This window comes from Ochotona princeps, chromosome 9 (assembly GCF_030435755.1).
Source record: "Ochotona princeps isolate mOchPri1 chromosome 9, mOchPri1.hap1, whole genome shotgun sequence".
Lineage (NCBI taxonomy): Eukaryota > Metazoa > Chordata > Mammalia > Lagomorpha > Ochotonidae > Ochotona > Ochotona princeps.
Window position 1 is genome coordinate 45,255,571 of NC_080840.1, and position 19,963 is coordinate 45,275,533.

At 41.7% G+C, this 19,963-nt stretch overlaps 1 protein-coding gene across 1 annotated transcript in view; it reads left to right on the top strand.

The window, feature by feature from the left end:
- The first annotated feature begins 4,898 nt into the window (after window positions 1-4,898).
- Window positions 4,899-19,963, top strand: part of FAM110B (family with sequence similarity 110 member B) — a 71,392-nt gene continuing 56,327 nt past the window's right edge. Inside the window, exon 1 of the mRNA XM_004580578.2 lies at window positions 4,899-4,971. The gene's annotated coding sequence lies outside the window, so the exon portion shown is untranslated. The remainder of the gene's footprint in view (window positions 4,972-19,963) is intronic.

Below are 19,963 nucleotides of genomic sequence, written 5' to 3' on the forward strand. Positions count from 1 at the left end.
CCTGGAATACAAACCACACCTGTTCCCAACTCAGACCAGTGCACACCAGTGACCAAGAGAGTGTCAGTGTCAGCGGATTTGTTCTCCTTGCAAAGCCCTGATCTTCCCCTGTTTTACTCTGTTTCTTGTCTGTGGTGGAGGATGTGGAGCGGAGAAAACCTGTCCATGTAATCTACAGAATCAGACGGAAGGATATATGCATGCGGTTTAGTGCTGTTGTTTATTCTGTCTCTCTAGCTTCTCAAATGCTCTGTAAATTGCTTTCGTCAGAGAATTTCTAGGAAGTAGATTGCTTTAAAACTGTATTCTTGCTGCCCTTCCTTCATCTGCTCTAAAAACACTGTACACATCAATATTGCACAGCTCTTGTTTTATGAGCAGGGTGTTGGGCTGAGTGACATAGAAAAGCTGGGAAGTAGTTCTCAGTGATGCCCTTTCTCAAGACTACTTTTTGTATTGCTTACAAGGAACTGTTTCAAAATTATTTAAGTATCCATATGTATCTGTGTTGTATAATACACTGCTAATATGATATCCCAAAGGACCTTTTAGCATATCCTAAAGAGGCATTTTTATAAAAGGACTACATAAATGTTATCTATATTTTTGCATAGTAACCAAGATACACACTTTTATTTTCTGAAGTATTACATCTTAAATAAAAAACTCCTTTCCTTTTTTATAATTCCTATTTCTGCACTACTAAGAGAATGGCATTATTTTAGATTATTAAAAAAAAGTTTCACTTATTTGAGATGGAGGGGATGAGGGAATGGGAGAGAAAGAGAGAGAGAGAGAAAGAGACTCTGTCTGATGGTTCATTACCCTAAATGCCAGCAGAATCAGGAGCTGGAAACTGAATCCAGGCCTCCCATATGAATGGCAGAAATCTCACTACCTGAGCCATCACTGGTGCCTGCTGCCTACCAGGGTCCACACTAACTGAAAGTTGGAATCATGGGTTGGAAGTTAGGGTTCAACATAAGCACTTCACTGTGGAACATTGGCATCTTAATGCTTGGTCAAATATCTGCTCCAAAAGGAAATTACTGATCATTCAAAGACAGATCTGTCAGCACGAACATAAACATGTAGTTACCCTATGAGATGGGCATTCGGGACTGCAAGGTGAGATGCACTTAGAGACTGTGGAATGTCTGGCTTGAGTCCCAGTTCCTCTACTTCCAATCCAGCTTCCTTGTTTCATGTGCACCCAGGGATGTCTGCCTATCTTTTGTCTCTGTCTCTCTGACTTACAAGTGAAGTAAAAATTTAAAAGGTAATTTAAAAAGTTATGTTGTGACTGATAACTTTCTAGGTTTTATACTTTAAAAAGTTCATGAAAATGGAACCTAAAAGATAAGTTTGTTTTTGTGCAACAAACATTTTAAAAACATGCATGGTAATTTTATAATATACCCTTTTCCATGAATTTTTGAAGATTCCGTTAATACATTTTTTCTGCCACAGTAAACTTATCTTTTAATTCTGTTTTTTTTTTCAAGTACTCTTATAGAATCATAGCAGGAAAAATAGTAATTGGGTTAAAAACTGAAATTCATTTCTCATAAAATAGAGGGACCATAGCTGAACAAGTTCTGAAAAAGTGCTATAATAAAGGAACAATGGGCATTATTGCAGTGTTGGATGTCAGGGCTGTGTGGCAACACTATGAGTGACTTTATGCCTGGCAGTTTGGATATCTTAAATGAACTTGGACATATCTGTCATTAGTAACTAATCGGTAAATATTTCAGGGTTGATTGTGCTAAAATTACCTAAATGGAAAATAATTAAATGTGCATTTGACTTATTATCTAAATCTAGTCATTTGGTTTTTTTTTACATTTTTATTCTGTAACAAGCTTTAAGGAGAGAAAGATGAGGCTGGTGCAATGGCATAACACTAAACCTCCACCTGTGGCACCAGCATTCCATATGTGTGTTGGTTCAGGTTATGGTGGCTCCACTTCCAATCCAGTTCCCTGAAAATGGCCTGAGAATACAGTGGAGGATCCACATTGGTGGCCCAGAAAAAGCTCTTGGCTCCTGGTTTTGCACTGGTCCAGCTCTGGCATTAGCTGTTATGTTATGTCCCTTTAGGGAGTGAACTATAGGATGAAAGATCCCCCCTGCCCTCTTTCTTGTAACTCTACCTTTCCAATAAAAATAAATAAATCTTAAAAAAAAAAAAAAGAATGTCACTAGTCCTTTGCACAAAAGTGCCTACTGAGAAAGAGAAGCAGCAGGATACTTTTTAAAGATCAGTGCCAAATGGAATTAAAAGATAAGTTTATTTTGGTGCAAAAAAAGGGTGAAATCAACTTATGCTTACATAAAGATTCAGGGAGTAGACCTGGGCACTTAGCTTGGTGATCCCAAGGAAGGACCACCTGTTCTCCAGCAACAGAGAAAATGGGGTGCCAGAAGAGGTTTCTGAAGAGAGATGGTCTCCAAGCCCACTCACTGTTGCCTGCTGTTCTTTTTCAAAGATAAATGTATTTTTATTTTAAAGGCAGAGTGACTGAGAGTGAAGGACAAAGATCTTGTATCAACTGGTTTACTCCCCAAATGGCTGCAATGGCTGGAGAGGGGCCTCACTGAAGCCAGGATCCAGGGACTTCTTGTGGGGCCCTTTTGTGTGTGTAGGCGCCAAAGCACTTCTGCTACTTTGCCAGGGCATTAGCAGGAAGTTGGGTTGCAGGTGGAGCACCTGGGAGTAGAACTAGTGTCCATAGAGGATGCTGGGATTATGGGCAGAGGCGTAATAGGATACGGTATAACATTGGCCCCACCTGCCTTTTTTCTTCTTTTTTTAGAACTTACTCTGTTTATTTGACAGAAAGAGACAACTCCTATTTACTAATTCACTCTGCAGATTCCTACAACAGCCAGACCTGGAGCAGTAAACAGGCCAACAGTAGAGAGCTACATTCTAGTCTCCCGCCTGGGCTGTAAGGATCTAGCTGTTGGATCCACTGCCCCCGCCTCTCCTTGCATATGCATCAGTAGGAAGCAGGCATCAGGAGTGGAGCTGGGAGTGGAACCAGGACACTCCAATAAGGGGTGCGGGTGTCACAGCTGGTACCTTTTCTGCTTTCCTAAAATGCCCTCGCCCACATATCTTGGAGCACTTGCTTGAGACACTGCTAACGGGATGTAGGAGCAATGTGGCCTCAGCTGTGTTTCACATTTTGAAATTCCATCATATCCTCTTGTATATGATATAATCAGCATGAAGTATTCTTTTTCTCCTTCTCTCTACTGATTGTTCTCAGAGCACCCGCTAGACTGTTGCATGGACCTGTTTTTTTTAACAGACTTGTATCACGTAGGCTCTGAAACTTTTCAAACATACACCTAGCAGTTTGGAAAGGTTTCTTGGAACTCAGAACACTTTCATTACTGTTGTAATTTTGTGATTGTCTTTGAACTGATTTGCGTTGCAAGGAATTACTATCTGTTCTTAGATGCTTATAGACTTTTAAAAGTCATCTGTTTGGTATATGCTTGTGAAAGACTGGCCTGTCAAATCTGGGTTTAGATTCTAGCACTTGGATTTCACCTTGCATCTGGATTTGTACACATTTGATTGGATTTAGAGATGTCTGAGATCTTGCCAAATTTGAAGGAAAAGTCTTTTTTAGGTACGTATCAGGCATTTGGCAGCAGTTCATTCTCTACATGAAGATGGGATATTGCACCTCCACTTCTGCAGGGATAAATTCAGGTCACCCTACTCTGCCTAAGACTGGACCCTAGCCTGGTTTCCACACTTAGATTTGCACTGGCTGGGGTAATCTCTCCTTACGCCACCCTGCTGACTGGATTGGGAGCGTTCCCTCAAAGAGCCTGACCTTGTAGACCTTCAAGCAACCTCTCTGTTCTGCTGTACTTTGGTCTCTTGATTTTTTCTCTCCTGACCAGCTTTTGTTCTACTCACCTTTTCAGTACTCACTCAGGATCTGGATTCCAGGGCTTTCTGTCTTTGCCACCTGTTTTTCCTCACCACCTGTTTTCTGTGGTTTGGCTCATCTGTTGCCACCTGGCATCTACCCTTCTTCCTTCCCTCTCACCCCTCCCCTAGCCAGACCACCCCCTCCCTTCCCTCCCACCCCCTACCTCTACTCCCCACCCCACGCCCCCCCCATTGCTTGCTCAACAGAAGAGTTCTGGTCAGGGCTGTTCCAACTCTTGGAATTTGCTTCCCAAATAGCAGGTGGCTTCTTCTCACACTATCTATAGGACTTGGCTCAAATGAAGCCATCTCAGTGAGTCATTCTGACTTCTATTTATTGTGTTTGTTTGTTTTAGTCACTCCCTTCTGGAATGTAAACTCCTATAAGGTCACAGATCTTTATCTTAACCCCCAGAGCTTTTAATGATTCATGAAAGTACTCAGGCAGTACTGGTTGAATGAATGAATGAATGAATGTTTTCTAGCATGGGATCCTTAATGCCAGTGAGAGGTGCTCCTGTTGCATCCGGGAGCTATGCACCAGCCCTGCACCTGCAGACCAGCTGGGCCCAGGGCTCTTTGAAATGCCAGCACTCTGTCACAGTCCTGGAAATGAGATGGCATTTGTGTCAAATGCTTTTTATGTGACTTTCCACAACTTGTCATTATATTCGTTTTACCATATAGTGCTATGGTTAAGTGTCTGTTAAAAAACAGTCATTGAAGTAAGCGAGACACTGCTTCTACATGAACTAGGTGAAAATGAGTATTTTGCATTTACAGTTGTGTTGGCCATCTGTCTTTTTTTTTTTTTAATGTATTGGCCTGATTTTAAAATAATTACTGTTCTCTGTGACTTGGTGTAATAGCATACCAATTCTTGTTAAATGGAAGACAATGGTAATTCATTTTGTTCCTTTTTTAGCTCTCCCTGCTGCAGAGAGACTTGTAAGAAAAGAAGACTTCCTCATGATCTCTGCTTATCATCCCTGACATATTCTTTCCCTTTTCAGGTGAGTGTAGTACTTTGCTTTGATCCATTCTCAGCAGAGCTATTGATTCTCTGAAAACCTGCGTCATTAAGGCATTAAGACAAAGAACCTTTTTGCTACCTGCCAAGGGGAAAAAAATTATTAAAACATTGACAAAGAAGAAGTCTCTGACTGTCCAAGATCGCTGCCAGGACCAGCATGCCAGGGATGGTCAGCTGCTGTTCCAAGGGATTACAGGATGCACCTTCTAGAATCTTATACAAGTTACTGTTTGTTGTATGCTGTGTTTTGTTTATCAGCAAATCTTACAGGTATTTAAAAGTCCCTCTGTTATGTATTTTGATTTGATGACAATTTAAAAAAAATGTGTTGACACTCCCCTGCGCTTTGTTCTGTAGTTGGGGTATAATATGATTGCTGGGGTCCACAGAGAGGACACAGAAATGTCTACATGACCATTGAAGATGACTTTTTTGAAGGAATGGTTGGGTTGTTCTTGTAATGTGGATCTTGTTTTAAGGCAGCTAAAAAAAGGAAATGAAGACATGAAGCAAAAATGATCTTGTAATTTTCTTGTAGCCAGTTTTTTTCGAATTTAATCATCCTAACACTTGAAACTTCCTGAGAAATGTATGTGCCAGTGCTTTTGAAAGGAATATGCAAACACTGATCCTTGGACCTTATTCAAATGATTGCAAATGCAGAAAATAGGCTAGAAGGCTCCTTTTGTGTTCAGATTCTTGTTATCTTAATCAAACTTAAGCAAATGATAAAGTCGGTTTCTACTTGAAAGGTTCCCTTTTCAAAACTTCTCTGGGGCGAATTTTTGCTCTTTTATGCTCTGAGTGCTCTGGTCTCTGCCTGATATAACTGGGAGCCTAATAACCCTGGTGCCCTTTTTTTTTTTTTTAATGTTAAATGGTCCTGATCAAAACAGTGTTAGTTTTACTCAAGCGCCTTTCTTTCCCCATCTAATGTTTCCTGTTTCTGGCCCTCCATCACAAGTGGTTTGTTCTTGCCCTGACTCATCTTCCTTTCACAGCGGCAGCTCTAACTTTCCCAGATCAGCACTTTGCCAGAGGAATGACTCAGAGCTCAGGTTCCCTGGTGGGGTCAGATGTGAGTCTTCTGAGGCCACATCAGCTGACCTTGAGCTCAATCTCCAGAAGAAGTGGGAAAACAGACGTGCCCAACCACACTCTTAAACAAAAAGGGAAAGAGAGGATATTGAGGAAAGAAATAAGGAGTTCTAACTTTTAAAAATAGGTTAAACAAACAAAAAAATGGGTTATGTTTATTTATGCTTTATTTGAAAAGCAAGAGTTATGGAGAGCGATATAGAGACAAGGATAAAGGGAGAGATTTTGCCACTGTTTTACTTCCAAGATGGCCCAAAGGGCTGAACCTGGGGCAAGCTGATAATCAGGAGCCTGGAAACATTATCCTGCTTGCCCACGTGGGTGGCGGGGCCCAGGCATTTGGGCCATCTATTGATACTTACTAGGTGCATTAGCAGGGAACTGGATCTGAAGGAAGCAGCCAGGACGTAAGCCGATGCTCCTAAGATCTGCTGCCCTTGCAGATGGTAGCTTGATCCACTGTTCTATAACAGTAAGTTAAGTGTTTTGGTATTTTTCTATTCATAAAAATTGAATAGGATTTTGCAAAGGTGGCTACGTTGAGAAGTCCTTTGCTAAAGGAGACTACTCTAACAAAGTATCAGAGAATTTAATGAATTTTGAGACTTTAGTACCTGTTATTCAGACATTCAAGAGTTTGAGGATTGTTTGCACGTTTATTATCATGTTCAAGAATTATTATGATTTAAATGTTAAATTACCATTAAGTCCATTGACATATCTAAATGACAGATTTTCATCAAAAAGAAGACAAATTCTGTGATACCATTGGTACTTTACTTTCTTGGTGGTGGTTGTTTTTGTTACTTGTTAATGCTGCAATGAGCTGGGTCACTGTGCATGTAGTCAGTGGTTTTCTTGTAAAGAATAAAAGGGAGAAGGAAGGCTAAGTGGAGGTTGTCCCGTCTGAAAGGGCTGCCCTGTGACTCTGCCAGAGACCTGCAGGTTTCAATTGCCATTCTCACTGGCCCTACAGAGACGGGTGTTAGAATCCTCCAGTTGCAGGTGGGGGAGGTTGGAGTCCAACGCCACCCTGTGGTTCAGCAAACAAGTAGTAAGAAGTCCAAGTCTGTCCAAAATCCCTGGAGAATCCTCAGCATTTGATTCCTTCACAATGACAGGATCAGCAATGCAATGAGAAAATGATCAATGGAAGTTAGGCAGTGGAGAGGGTAGGATGGAAATATTACAAGGAAACATGGGTCACTGGTAAGATATTAGAATGATTCCACAGAAACCAGGGAAGTCTTCAGTTAGAGAAGGAAGAGGTAGAAAAGTCACAGAGTGAGAGAAAATGACTTGGAATATCACCCAGGTTAGAGAGAAGGACATGCCCCATGATTGCAGTTCTGCCTGGGGAATAGCTGCAACTCCCAAGCCTGCCTGTTTGCTTCCCAGCCTCTCTTGTGTCTGCTTCTGTCTCCTAGGTGTGAGTGAAGAAAGAAGTCATGTGTTCTGAGAACCCAGAGAGCTGTGGTGGTGCATGTTTGTCAGGACTCTCTCTTCCATTGTGTCGCGTAAAACTTGGTTAAATATTCTGCCTTGTTGATGCATCAGTCTTCATGGATACAACAGAAAACCTGAAAATAGTTCTAGTCTGGATTTATTACCATTTCCACTCCTTCTGTTTTAAGCCAGGTAGAGGTAGCCCCTCTACTCTCCTTGTATGGTGGTCTCTGGGTGGTGGTGGTCATGCTTACTAAACGCAGAGCTTCTCAGACTGTTGGTCCACCACTGTCTTAAAATATTCATTCCTTGCCCTGTCTTTTGTCTCAAAGGTCTAATTTTTCTATAGGACACTTAAAATTTATTTAATTGAGAGAGGGTGAATGTACATGTGTGTATTAGTTTTCATTGGCTAGGTTACTTCCCAAATGTCTGCAATGGCTGGGGCCGAAGCCAGGAACTAGGGACTCAATCCAGGTCTCTCACATGGCTGGCAAGGACCCAATTATGTGAGCTGTCTCCTGCTGCCTCCAGGGCCTTAACAAGACACTGGAATCAAGTAGGGAGCCAGGATTTGAGGCCAGGTCCTCTGTTGAATGACACTAGTGTCCTAAGCAGTATTTTAACCACTAGACCAAATGCATGCCCTCCTAGTACAGTGTTAAAATTCAGCCCAGCATCATCCTCAGTCAGATAGAGGCAGCTTTCACCATGACAGTGCGTTGAATGATCTGCCTTGGGATGATTCCTCACCAGGAGGCTGTCAGGATACTTTGCTAATCTCTTCTCCCAGCCTGTGTGTATTGGCACAGCCATCTCTTCATCTACAGAGTTCTCTGTTAGCCATTTAGCTGTGTATCAGCCACGTTCACTTGATCTCTGCTCTCACAACAGTCAATCCAGTGAGCAGAAAACTCCTCTACAAACACTATTCTCATTGTTTTGTTTTCCTGCTCCCAAACCTTATTTCTCCCAATTTTCTATTGGTCCAATTTAACTTCTCCAGCCATGCCACTTCTGGGTTCACAATACTTACCTAACCCAGCGCCTGCTGAATATCCCTGATGCAAAATGCTTGAAACTAGAAATGTTTCATGTCTCAAAATTTCTTGTATTTCCATATTTATGATAGATATCTTGGGAAAGGGAAAAAACCTACACCTAAACTTGGTTTAAGTTTTATGTTCTCCTTGTATACCTACCGCAAAGATAATGCTATACGATGCTTTTAAAAAATAATTCTGCATATGAAATACAGTTTTATATTATAGAATTTTGCACCTGGAGTATCAGGTTTGTTCTCAGAAAGTTTGGATTTTGTGATTAGCAGTGCTCATTCTATATACATTGTGCTTTCATTCCCTTCACACCTGGCTCATCCAACTTTAAGGGCTTTGTGCCAGGAAATGCCTTACATTTCCCCTCTTCTGAAGTCCAGTAGTTTGTTTAAGGCCTATTTCAATAGTCACCTTTTTTTTTTTTGAAAAATGAGAATTTGAGTATTTTTCCCATTCATTTATCCCACTGCTCATTCAAGAACTTCATAGAAAAAATCTTTACAATCTATTAAATATTATGGTTACTTTTTAAGTAGTCTTAAAATTGTTCTTTGCTGTACTTAAGCATTTATAGGAGAGTATCTCTCAAAGCTAAAGCGAATTGAATTAAAAGAGAAGTCAGTTTTGCTGTGAAGATTTTGAAATCCATGCATTATATTTTCAGAATAAGTAATGATTTGTTGTGAACTTTGTGAACACTGTCTTTTGCCCAGATTTCAGGCTCTTTGCACCTAACTAAACGTACCTTTTAATTCTGTGTTGCACTAACTTTTTGAAATACCTCTGAGTGTCGTTTCTCAGATTGTGAATTTATCTTGAAGTTTTCCCTTAAAACAACATGGGCTCACAAGTATGAGGAGATCATTAAGCAAGGGCTATTTATCTGGTGCTGTTCAGGCTGGGAGATGAGGGGCTGAAACTCAAAGCGTAGAGGGGCTGCTAGCCTGTCTCACAGCATCACCGCTGCCCCATGGACTGATTGATGAACTTCCTGACTGAGGTATGAAGCGACACCTTGGCCCCAAGAGCCCTACATGAAAATGAAAGTGTCATTCAGCAACACAGAATAGAAAGCTGATCTCCATTCTTAAATGCCCCATAGTATAGTAAGTGCCATTTCTTTTTCTACTAAGACTTATTTATTTAAAAGGCTGTTACAGACAGGAAGGGAAAGACAGAGAGAGAGAGAGAGAGAGCTTCCAACTGTTTGTTTATTCCCCAGCTGGCTGCAAGGGCCTCGCCAAAACCAGTAACCTTGAACTGCAACTGAGTCTGCCATGCGGATGGCACAAATGTAAACACTTGGGCTGTGTTTCGGTGCTTTCCCAACACACTACCAGGGAGCTGGTTCAGAAGTGGAGAAATCCGGACTGGAACCAGCATGCATGTGAGATGCTGGTGTTGTGGGTAGCAGGTTAACTGCTACTGTGCCACAATTCTGATCCCATGTGACATCTTCCAAAACTTTCTAAACTTACTTATTTTCATTTTATTTGGTAGGTAAACAGACAGAGATATTCTATCCACTGATTCACTCTCCCAGTTTCAGCAACAGCCAGGGTTTAGCCAGTCCAAAACTAGAAGTCCAGAATTCCATCTGGGTCTCCCACATGGATGATGCAGACCCAAGTATTTGAGCCATCATCTGTTTTCTCCCAGGGTATGCATTAGCAGGAAGCTTCATCAGAAGGAGAGTATTTGGGACTCAAGCCAGACATTTAGACATGCGATGTGATTATCAAAAACAGTGCCTTAAGGCAGTGTGAATATTTCCTGTCCCTAAAGTGACGTCTTAACCGACAAGTATAAACACAGTCTGAAGGAAAATAACCATCCGTTTCAGAAGGTAATACAAACCTACACTCAGCATTGAGCACTGCTACTGGAAACACAATCAGGATTTTCCTGATCTGGACGCTTACTTTAGACTTCCTCTCCCAGGGAAGGGAAGACTTCTCAGGCTTAAAACTCCATTCATTCAGAATTTACATTCTGTGTAGTTAGAGTGCCATATGATTCCAACAGCAACAGCCATGTATGTGTCTTAGTGCATCAGTACATAGAGGATACATGTGTTCATTGTGATAGTGAATGTCTTCTGCTTCTCTTCACACATTGAGGGGAGGTAGACTGCAAAGTAATAGGATTAAAAATGATTTGTGGAATGTAATAGGACTGAAAGTTTTTGTATATGAAGATCATGAAATGTTCTTCACCTGCCTTTTTGGAATTATTATTTGAAAAAGCAGAGACAGACAAACCAAGATCTCTTCTCTTTGGTTCCCATTTCAAATGCCTCTGGCAGCCAGGGCTGTAAACTTGGGATCCAGGTGTCTAACATCGCCAGCAGGGACCCAAGGCTTTGAGTCATCATTGCTGATTCCCAGTTAGCAGGAAGCTGGAATGAGAACCAGAGCCAAAACTTGAACCCAGGATTCTGATGTGGGACGCGGTCTTTCCAAGTGGCATAGTAACTGCTATGCCATATGCCTGTCCCTTAAACTCCCCCTTTAAACACTGCCTCTCACCAGCCTTGATGGTAGCATCTTCCGATACAATCTATGACAGGGAGACTACATTGAAAGGTAGAGAGATATACTGGTGGAAGAAATGGAAAAAATAAAAACAGAAACAAAAGAGGCAAAAGAAGAGTTACTTAGATCTTGTTGCAGCTGAACATCATGACATGCAATTAGAAGAACTTGAACTTCAACTTTAGTGGGAAGAAGGAGTAATCAAGGAATAATTAGCTTTGTGGAAAAGGCTCCTTAAATCTGGTTGCTTCAACCACATTTAAAATGTAGTTTTGTTTACAGAATTCAGGTCAGACATGATTTTCTTTTTTAGCTCAAATTGATTGCTCCCTAAGGATTCACACAGATTCAGTTATTTGTGGTTGACTCCAAGTTCACTATGTGCCTACATTCTGGAATTTGTGGGAGGTACCACCTCAAAAGACCACACATCAGGACTGGTGAAGAAGATAACACATTGGCTGGCTGCACTGCTCCCACGTTGGCCAGAAGTTCGTTCTGTGTATTAATCCAGTCTTCATTCCATCAGAACCATCTGTGGGACAGACATCTGCACTAGCACTTAACACACCTGCATCCTGTCCTGGAGTCCTTGGGTTAGAGACTAGCTTTGGCGCCTAACTCCATTTTCCTGCTAATGCAGAAGTGATGGCTCAGGTATTTGGGTTTCTGCCACCCACATGGAGGACTCATATTGAATTTCTGTCTCTAAGCCTTACTACCAGCCCAATTCCTGCTGTTGGCAGGCATTTAGAAGTGAAGCAGTAGATAGGAACCCTGTCATCTCTCTCAAATAAATAAGAATTACATTTATCTCCAGTACCTAGTACACATTGGAATTTAAATGATTAAGAAATTTTCCTGCCCTGAGATGTCAACATCCTCAGGCATTCCTCTGAAGGAATATAAACTTTGCAGTTAAAAACTCATTCTGGGCAGAAGGGCTACTTTGAGTGCTGTTCTTGGAAGTGAAAAGAATGTCGGGAGGTCCTGAAAAGTATTCAGTTTCAGACAGGATGGAGCTCTGGTCATGTGAGTGGATGCTGTAGCAAGTTCCTTGGTGGCCCTGCTCTGTGACATCTGAGCACTCATACTATGAGACTATCTTCTAATGTTTGGTTAATGTTAGCAGATGCACAGGGTCTGTTCTCTGACTTGTTAGGCATGCTGGGACTCTTTCCTGAGTGACAAGGCTCCTTTGAGTGCTGTGACCAGGACTTCCCTGGCCACCACTTCAATGAAGTATACTGTACAGTGGAGGGAATCCGGAGTTCACCAAACACATTGATAGTGAGCTTCTGACTCAATGCTGCTTGAAGCATCATTTCAGTGGCAGTTGGACTATAAGTGTCAGAGTGACTCATTTTAATTGCACTTCTCCTTTATGTGATTTTTACAACATTGTTTAGTTTCTTTCCTTCCAACAGTGACTTAAGCCACTGTTTGACTTTTAAGATTTATTTATTTATTAAACAGTCAGAGTTACAAAGAGTTGTGGGGGGAGGGAGGGAAGAGAATCTTTTACTTGTTGGTTCATTCTCCAAATGTACATGACAGCCAGAACTGATCAAGTGGAAAGCAAGAACTTCATTTGCATCTCCCACTTGGATGGCAGGACCCAAGCTCTTGTACATGAGCAGGGAGCTGGATTTAAAGTGGGATAACTAGGATTGATCCTGCAACCGAAGGTTACCTAATGTGACTTAATGGCTATTCCCCAGTGCCAGTCCCAGTCCGCAAGTTTTTAAATGTGAGTTTCCAGTGGAAAACATAAAGCCACATAAGCCACTCCACTCTATTGTGAATGTAAAAGCTTCATTTTTAAGCTATTCGCTTGGATATGCTTCAGGTTGTTACTATCAGGTACCAGCAGAGGTGTGTGTCATTACTAAGAGAATGATCATAATTATCCTCACTTACTTGTATTTAGTTTTAAGCATAGCACAAAGAGTAGCTTTCTTCCTATACCTTTCCAGGATCCTCCTTATGGGCACTTTGTCTTACAAGGTGCACGAGAGGCCTGGGGGTCAGAGCCGTGGTTTTCTGCTGTGTGCTCTGCATCACTCTTGGATTCTATATCCTTACTATTAATCTAACAGCAAACAACAAAAACAGGATGGGAAAACAGGGCTTTGTTTCCATTTACACTCCTAGTCTTATTTGTCCTTCATATTGTAGTTTTAAGGGGGGCAGGGTAATCCTTTCTGAGGAAAAGAGGTATATCTTTCCATTTAGTCAATCAGAAATCTTGGAAAGCTGATACATTTAGAGATTGAAGAATCTGACTCAGTGGGCTTGTAGAACCGAAACATGCATGTGTTCAACTTGGTATGAGCAAGTTTACCTTCATTTTGAGAGAGTATGTGGGATTCTCCTACAAAACACCTGGCACATTTATTTAGAAAGGAGTTTAGGCTGTTCACTCCCTGCCTCCTCCAGATGTCTGTTTCTCTACCTTGAACCTTCCAAGGGAGGCTTGCCTGTTATATAACATGCTGCATTCTGCTTTTGAGCCGTGACTCGCTGTGCACTGCAGTCCTGGACTCTGGTTGCCAGAACATGAAGCAGCCCTCTGCCCTGCTCCTGCCTGTGTGCAGTGGTGGCTCTGCAACACAATCTTCAGCTCTTCAAAGGTAGTCTGAAATAGTATTGGCCCAAAGCAAATGGCCTCATTTAAAGCCATGGAGAGCATCTTTATTATTTTTAACAGCCAATGGTCATTAAAGCATTATGTTAAAGCATGCTAATTCCAATAAAGAAGAATTACATGAATATGTAACTCGAACTCTCCCATTAAGAAACAGAAAATTAAGAGATCACTTGAAAACATTTTATGCCAAATCTGTACCATTTTAGGGTTTCTCATTGTACCTTAGTAATGATACTTGACATTATCCATGTTTGCACTATCTTAGCAATTCTAAACACAACAACTGTGGTTCAGAGCATTTTATAATTATTAGTCATTTGCATCCAGTTGGTATCTTATTTTTAAGAATATAACAACATAGCTTTGAAGTACTCTCTGAAGTGTTCTGTCTGAAGGTAATAACTTAACTCTTGTTAGGCACTTGGTTTCATACCTAAGTAGGACCCAGTATGTGCTGCTTGGGATGTTCTGTAGAGAAGTACTTCTGTTTTAAACATGTGCAGTACTGTTGGGCTATGCAAAATACTTCCACTGTCACCACCTGTGGTTTCCAGGCCCTTCAGTTGAATGTGGCCGATGGTGATACTCTAAGAATGCATTTCACCTCTAGTATGTTTCCTAGTAAAGACAGTGGAGTGTTAATGGACTGACAGCTCCAGAACATAGCGATTTCCATTACATCGCACCCTTAGAAGCTTGTGGGACAGTATTGTGCTTAGTATTTATTGGACATTTCCCAGGGGCTAATCCTGGGGGATAACTCATAAATGTGTGTCATCTCTCTCTTCCTAGCAGGGGGCATCCTTACTCTAAAAATCTGAAATTGCAAATATCCCAAAGCCCAACCCTTTTGTTGAGGGTTTAGATTATACTGCAAGAGAACTTCACACCGTGGTGCTTTATTTCATACATAATTACTTTTAAAAAGTGTGAAGTGGGTTAAATATATGAAGTGCATATGAAACAGACGGATTCTGAGATAATTTCTGTTCCACAAGTTATCTCATTATGTCTGTGCAAATAGTCCACAAATTGAAACCCAGAACACTTCCACTTGTAGATTTTGAACATACAGCAAGTGGCTCTGGGATGAGATTCCAGCCCATGTTGTTAGATTGCAGATTCTGTCCCTTTTAACCATCCAGCATGGAATGGGGCTGGCTTCAGTTTCCAGGGGCTTTAAAGGTTTCCGAAGTAAACATTTCCTTCCTAGGTAGAAAAGTCATTCTTTCAGCAGGTGAAGTTTACCACAAGTTTCTTTAAACAAAAGAACTTACTACAGATGTGAACCATGAGACCTGCTTCAGACATGTGAATTGTATAGTGACCCCAAGGAGAATGCTGCTCTCTGTCACCCCCATCCTTATCAGGAGTCTATTGCAGGTCACCCAGCAGGCAGTAGGGCCATGTTCACTCAACTTTAGTCACTTGGCTTTGGTCGCTGTAAGAAAGTAGCTGTCTGGTTGGAGGCTCCTAGTACAGCAGCAGTTACCCAATCACAAAGCACTTTTATTTCAACAGCTTTGTGAGTTGCTGACAGTTATTTCAGTTTGATGGACGGGGCAACATTCGTATCAGAGAAAAATGATTCATATGTGTTGTGAAGGTCAAAACCAGATAAAGCCAAGGTATAAACCCTTTCACCTGCTACTGTATTACAACTCCAAACTAGACCTGTCTCTGAAACCAGTGGCTCTTGGGCTCATCAATATGTTACCAAATTAAACAACATGAGCCATGTCCAGGCTATGTTTCCTGCAATCTTAGGAGTTTCAAGGATGATGGAGACTGAGATGCAGAGCCCTCTTTTTTTTTTTTTAAGATTTATTCATTTTTTATTACAGCCAGATATACACAGAGGAGCAGAGACAGAGAGGAAGATCTTCCGTCCGATGATTCACTCCCCAAGTGAGCTGCAACGGACGGTGCGTGCCGATCCGAAGCCGGGAACCTGGAACCTCTTCCAGGTCTCCCACGCAGGTGCAGGGTCCCATTGCATTGGGCCATCCTCGACTGCTTTCCCAGGCCACAAGCAGGGAGCTGGATGGGAAGTGGAGCTTCCGGGATTAGAACCGGCGCCCATATGGGATCCCGGGGCTTTCAAGGCAAGGACTTTAGCCACTAGGCCACGCCGGGCCCAGCAGAGCCCTCTTTCAGCCTGAAAGTTTTGGCATGTGTTTTACACACTGTTGTGCTAATTCATCTTTGCTTTGATCAAATCTTGTGTAGCTGAAAAATACTTTGAATCCTACCAAATACCAAGGTTGTTATTGCTTTCTAAGCTGTAGTCTTTAGGGGCCAGTGCCAGTTTAAAAATCAGTGCAGTTAACACAAACAGGAGTAAAGTGTCAGTAGGATAATAAGAGAGGAGTGAATTGTCAACAGGAAAATGGGATTTGGCTTACAAAATTAACTTGAAGCTTCTCAACAGAATATCTGTTGGGTGAGACGTAGAAACTGTCCAGGAGTAAAACTCAAGCAAATACATGATTTTAGCCCTTCACTGGTTTAGGTGAGGAGCCTGATATATGTTGCTAAAATGTAATTCAGGGGAAGATGCAACAGCTCAATTGGCTAATCCTCTGACTCTAGGTGCCAGCATCTTATATGGATGCCAGTTTGTGTCCCAGCTGCTCCACTTCCAATTAGTTCCCTACTTATGGCCTGAGAAAAAGTGGAGGACAGCCCAAAGTCTTGGGACCCTTTACCTGCATGTGAGATCCAGGAAGCTGATGGTTCCTGTTTTCAGATTGGCTTAGTTCTGGTCATTGCAGTCATTTGGAGAATAAACCAGCAGATGGAAAATCTTTTTGTCTCTGTAAACCCACCTTTCAAATAAAAATAAATAAATCTTAAAAAAATAAAAATGAAATGGAATTCAAAATGAATATGTATTATGAAATATGTCGTAGCGTATGACATAAAAATACTTATTTTTACACTTGTTCTAATATGCTAAATTATCGGTGTTTTAGAATTAATTTTGAAGAGTAATCACAATTTGGTTTCTATGCTAACTCATTTTCCTACATGCAGAGAACGGGAGCATGTGCAAAATAAAGAACCTTTGCTTCTCCTCAGTCACTCCCTGCCTGTCTTCATTATTTGCTGACATGATTAATTCCCAATTCCAGGTGATGTTTCTAGTCATATATCAAATTTAGGGTTCCGGCAGTAAGATGACATTTCCAGACAGAATTCCCCATCTCTCATGGTTAATTTCTGAGTTCTGAATTCCTCTTTCTATGATACATTGCACATTATCTTATTTCTTGGAATACATTTGAGGAGAGGGATTGTATATGCTTGTTTTCGTGGGATACTTTAATTAGGTATACTTAATTGAATGAACCAAATTCTATTTCCTGAACTTTCCAAACATCAGCAAGGTTTATGATTTTGGTTGGAAGTTTGAGGAGACTGAGCAGCACTTCAGAGTTAATGCCTTCACCCTTGGTTCAGTAGCATCCTCACCATGAGAGGAGGTGAGGGTAGTTATCACCATGTTCCAAAAAACCACCAAGGTCAGACTTCTCAGCTTTTAAATCTGTCTTTTTGATCAGAGGGTTCACAAGGCGAAGCCCATGCACATCAGTTTGCTGCCTTGTAAATGCCATCCCTTATAAATCTGACATCTTTCTAATTATAACAGTTTTATTGTTCTTATATATAAAAAGACTGATTTTGACAAGAGATGAGTGCTGTGAATATTCTGTTTGCAGTGGTTTTTAAAACTCTGCAATAAAGATTTGGTTTTAAGAAAACAATCTAGTGATACAACAAAGGGCAGGAGCAGCTAACATAAAAACTTTCATAGATGAGTGGTTTTACTTCACAGCCTTTCCGTGGTCAGGGGTTTCAGTTTTGCATCACCCACATGAATTCTTAAACTGGTTTGTCACGTGAAGGTCATCAGCGGCTAGCTATAATTTTGATAGTTCTGAGAAAGTAAGAGCTCTCTATTAACCTTGTCTGCATTGGATGTGCAGTGCTGTTGTTTGACTGTGACCTGCTTCCTTTGCAGTGCTTCAAACATGGTGTCTTTGAGCCACACTAATTACTTCTCTGGTTTAATTTACTGATGAGTGCCTTTGTTTTATAGATTTTGCTCTTCTGTACGAGAATCTGAATACAAACACTGCCTTCCATCCAACTACCTTTCCCTTCCTTGTCCCTCTTTCCCTGTTAGCAATCATGATTTACTTTAGTAAGGTTCGAAATGGTTGCCCCAATTTGCAAAGGAATTTTCTGGGAGGATAATGTAAGCTTCCCAAATAGTGCCATGATAGAATTTGAGAAAGAGCTGTACTTCAGAGTGTACTGTATACATGTGCATGTGATAACATGTTTTACTTCTGAATTAAAGTTATTCCAAAAAAAGTTCATGCAGCTCTGTTTTATAGTTTGATCAGATCTTTTATGATAGAGGTAAGCAACTGTTTTCTGCCAAGAACCAGTTAGATATTTACAATATTCCTAGGCTATACAAAATTATCAACTTCAAAATGACTCTGCTGTAGAGTTACTGAATTTCAACTTACTCTTTGTCTAGGCCAGATGGATTGATTTTACACAGTTTATACATCCTGTGGGATGGTCCTTCCCTAACTATTTTAGAAGAAAGCATTGTGTAGAATAAGGTGTCACCAAATTTTTTAAAATTTTTGTTTCTTTTCAATATTGTTTACATGCTTGAGAAGGATGCATACCCATGCGGGCCTCTGATAATGGTGGGAAGGGTCAGGTATAGAGGAAGGTGATTGGAACAGTTGTTTCTCTTTTTTTCCCTTTATTCTTTTTCTCTCCTGTGTCCATAGGGAGGAGTCCACTTTTTGCTGTCAGACTAGATCAGCACCCTAAGATGGGGGATGATCTTTTGGTGATTGCTTAGAAGCCAGTCATGGAAAAGAGTGTTACTGGGGTATTACCTGGGTGGTTTTTTTTTTTTTTTAAAGATTTGTTCATTTTATTAGAGCCAGATATACACAGAGGAGGAGAGACAGAGAGGAAGGTCTTCCGTCCGATGATTCACTCCCCAAGTGAGCCGCAACGGGCGGTGCGCGCCTATCCGAAGCCGGGAACCTGGAACCTCTTCCGGGTCTCCCATGCGGGTGCAGGGTCCCAATGCATTGGGCCGTCCTCAACTGCTTTCCCAGGCCACAAGCAGGGAGCTGGATGGGAAGTGGAGCTGCCGGATTAGAACCAGCACCCATATGGGATCCCGGGGCTTTCAAGGCGAGGACTTTAGCCGCTAGGCCATGCCGCCGGGCCCTACCTGGGTGGTTTTGATAGCTCTGAAAAGTTGGTTTCATTGCTCCAGAGTTGGGAAAATCTTTCCAAGGTCTGTTAGTTTACAAAGTCCACGTTAGTGCAGCCATAGACCCAGAGACATGCTGCAAAGCTTGATCAGTGGAATTGTACAACTTGTTCTGCTTTCCATCTTCTGATGAAGCAGTTGACGACCCCTGCTGGCCTACATGAGTTGGTCATCATGCACGCCACATGCATCTGGAAATGCTGTCCACTTTCTAGGCACCAGCAACGGAGGAGGCCCAGTCCCAACACATGCACTCTATGTCAGACCACACTTTCTGTGATTTTCCCCTGTGGCTGGGATTTGACTCCGGCAGTCTAGTTGGGGGGTCCTCTAAGAAACCTTGCCTGGGATGACCTCACACTTGACTCTTGGTGTGCAGCAGCAGGTGCAGTCAGGTTCGGTCTATTACCTGAACCAGTTAGCACACATACTGGTAGATCAAGTTGCCTGGTCAGTTCTGCCCTAGTGCCATATCTCACCCAAACCAAAGGGTACTGCTGCCCAGCCCAGTCAGCCCACTATAGACTATCCTCAATACTGACAGATACTGCAGTTTAGTCAGAAGATCCCCAAAAATCCCCACCTTTTTTCTTAAACTGCAACTCCAGTATATTGTGTGCCAGCCTCTGCTTCAGCCTAGTTTAGCCCAACCAGCATCAGATCTTGCTTTTGTGTACATCTCCAGGTGACATGACTTAATTCAGCCTACCCTGCCCCCAGACCTGGCCCTCAAGTATGCCAATGGGTTCCACTGCCTTTTGCAGCCTGGTTCATACCCAGTCCCAACACTCAAACTCACCTATAGAAAGAATGAGTCATCAGCAGAGTCCAGAGATTCTTCTATTAGGCCTGCTCCCACCCTGGGTGTT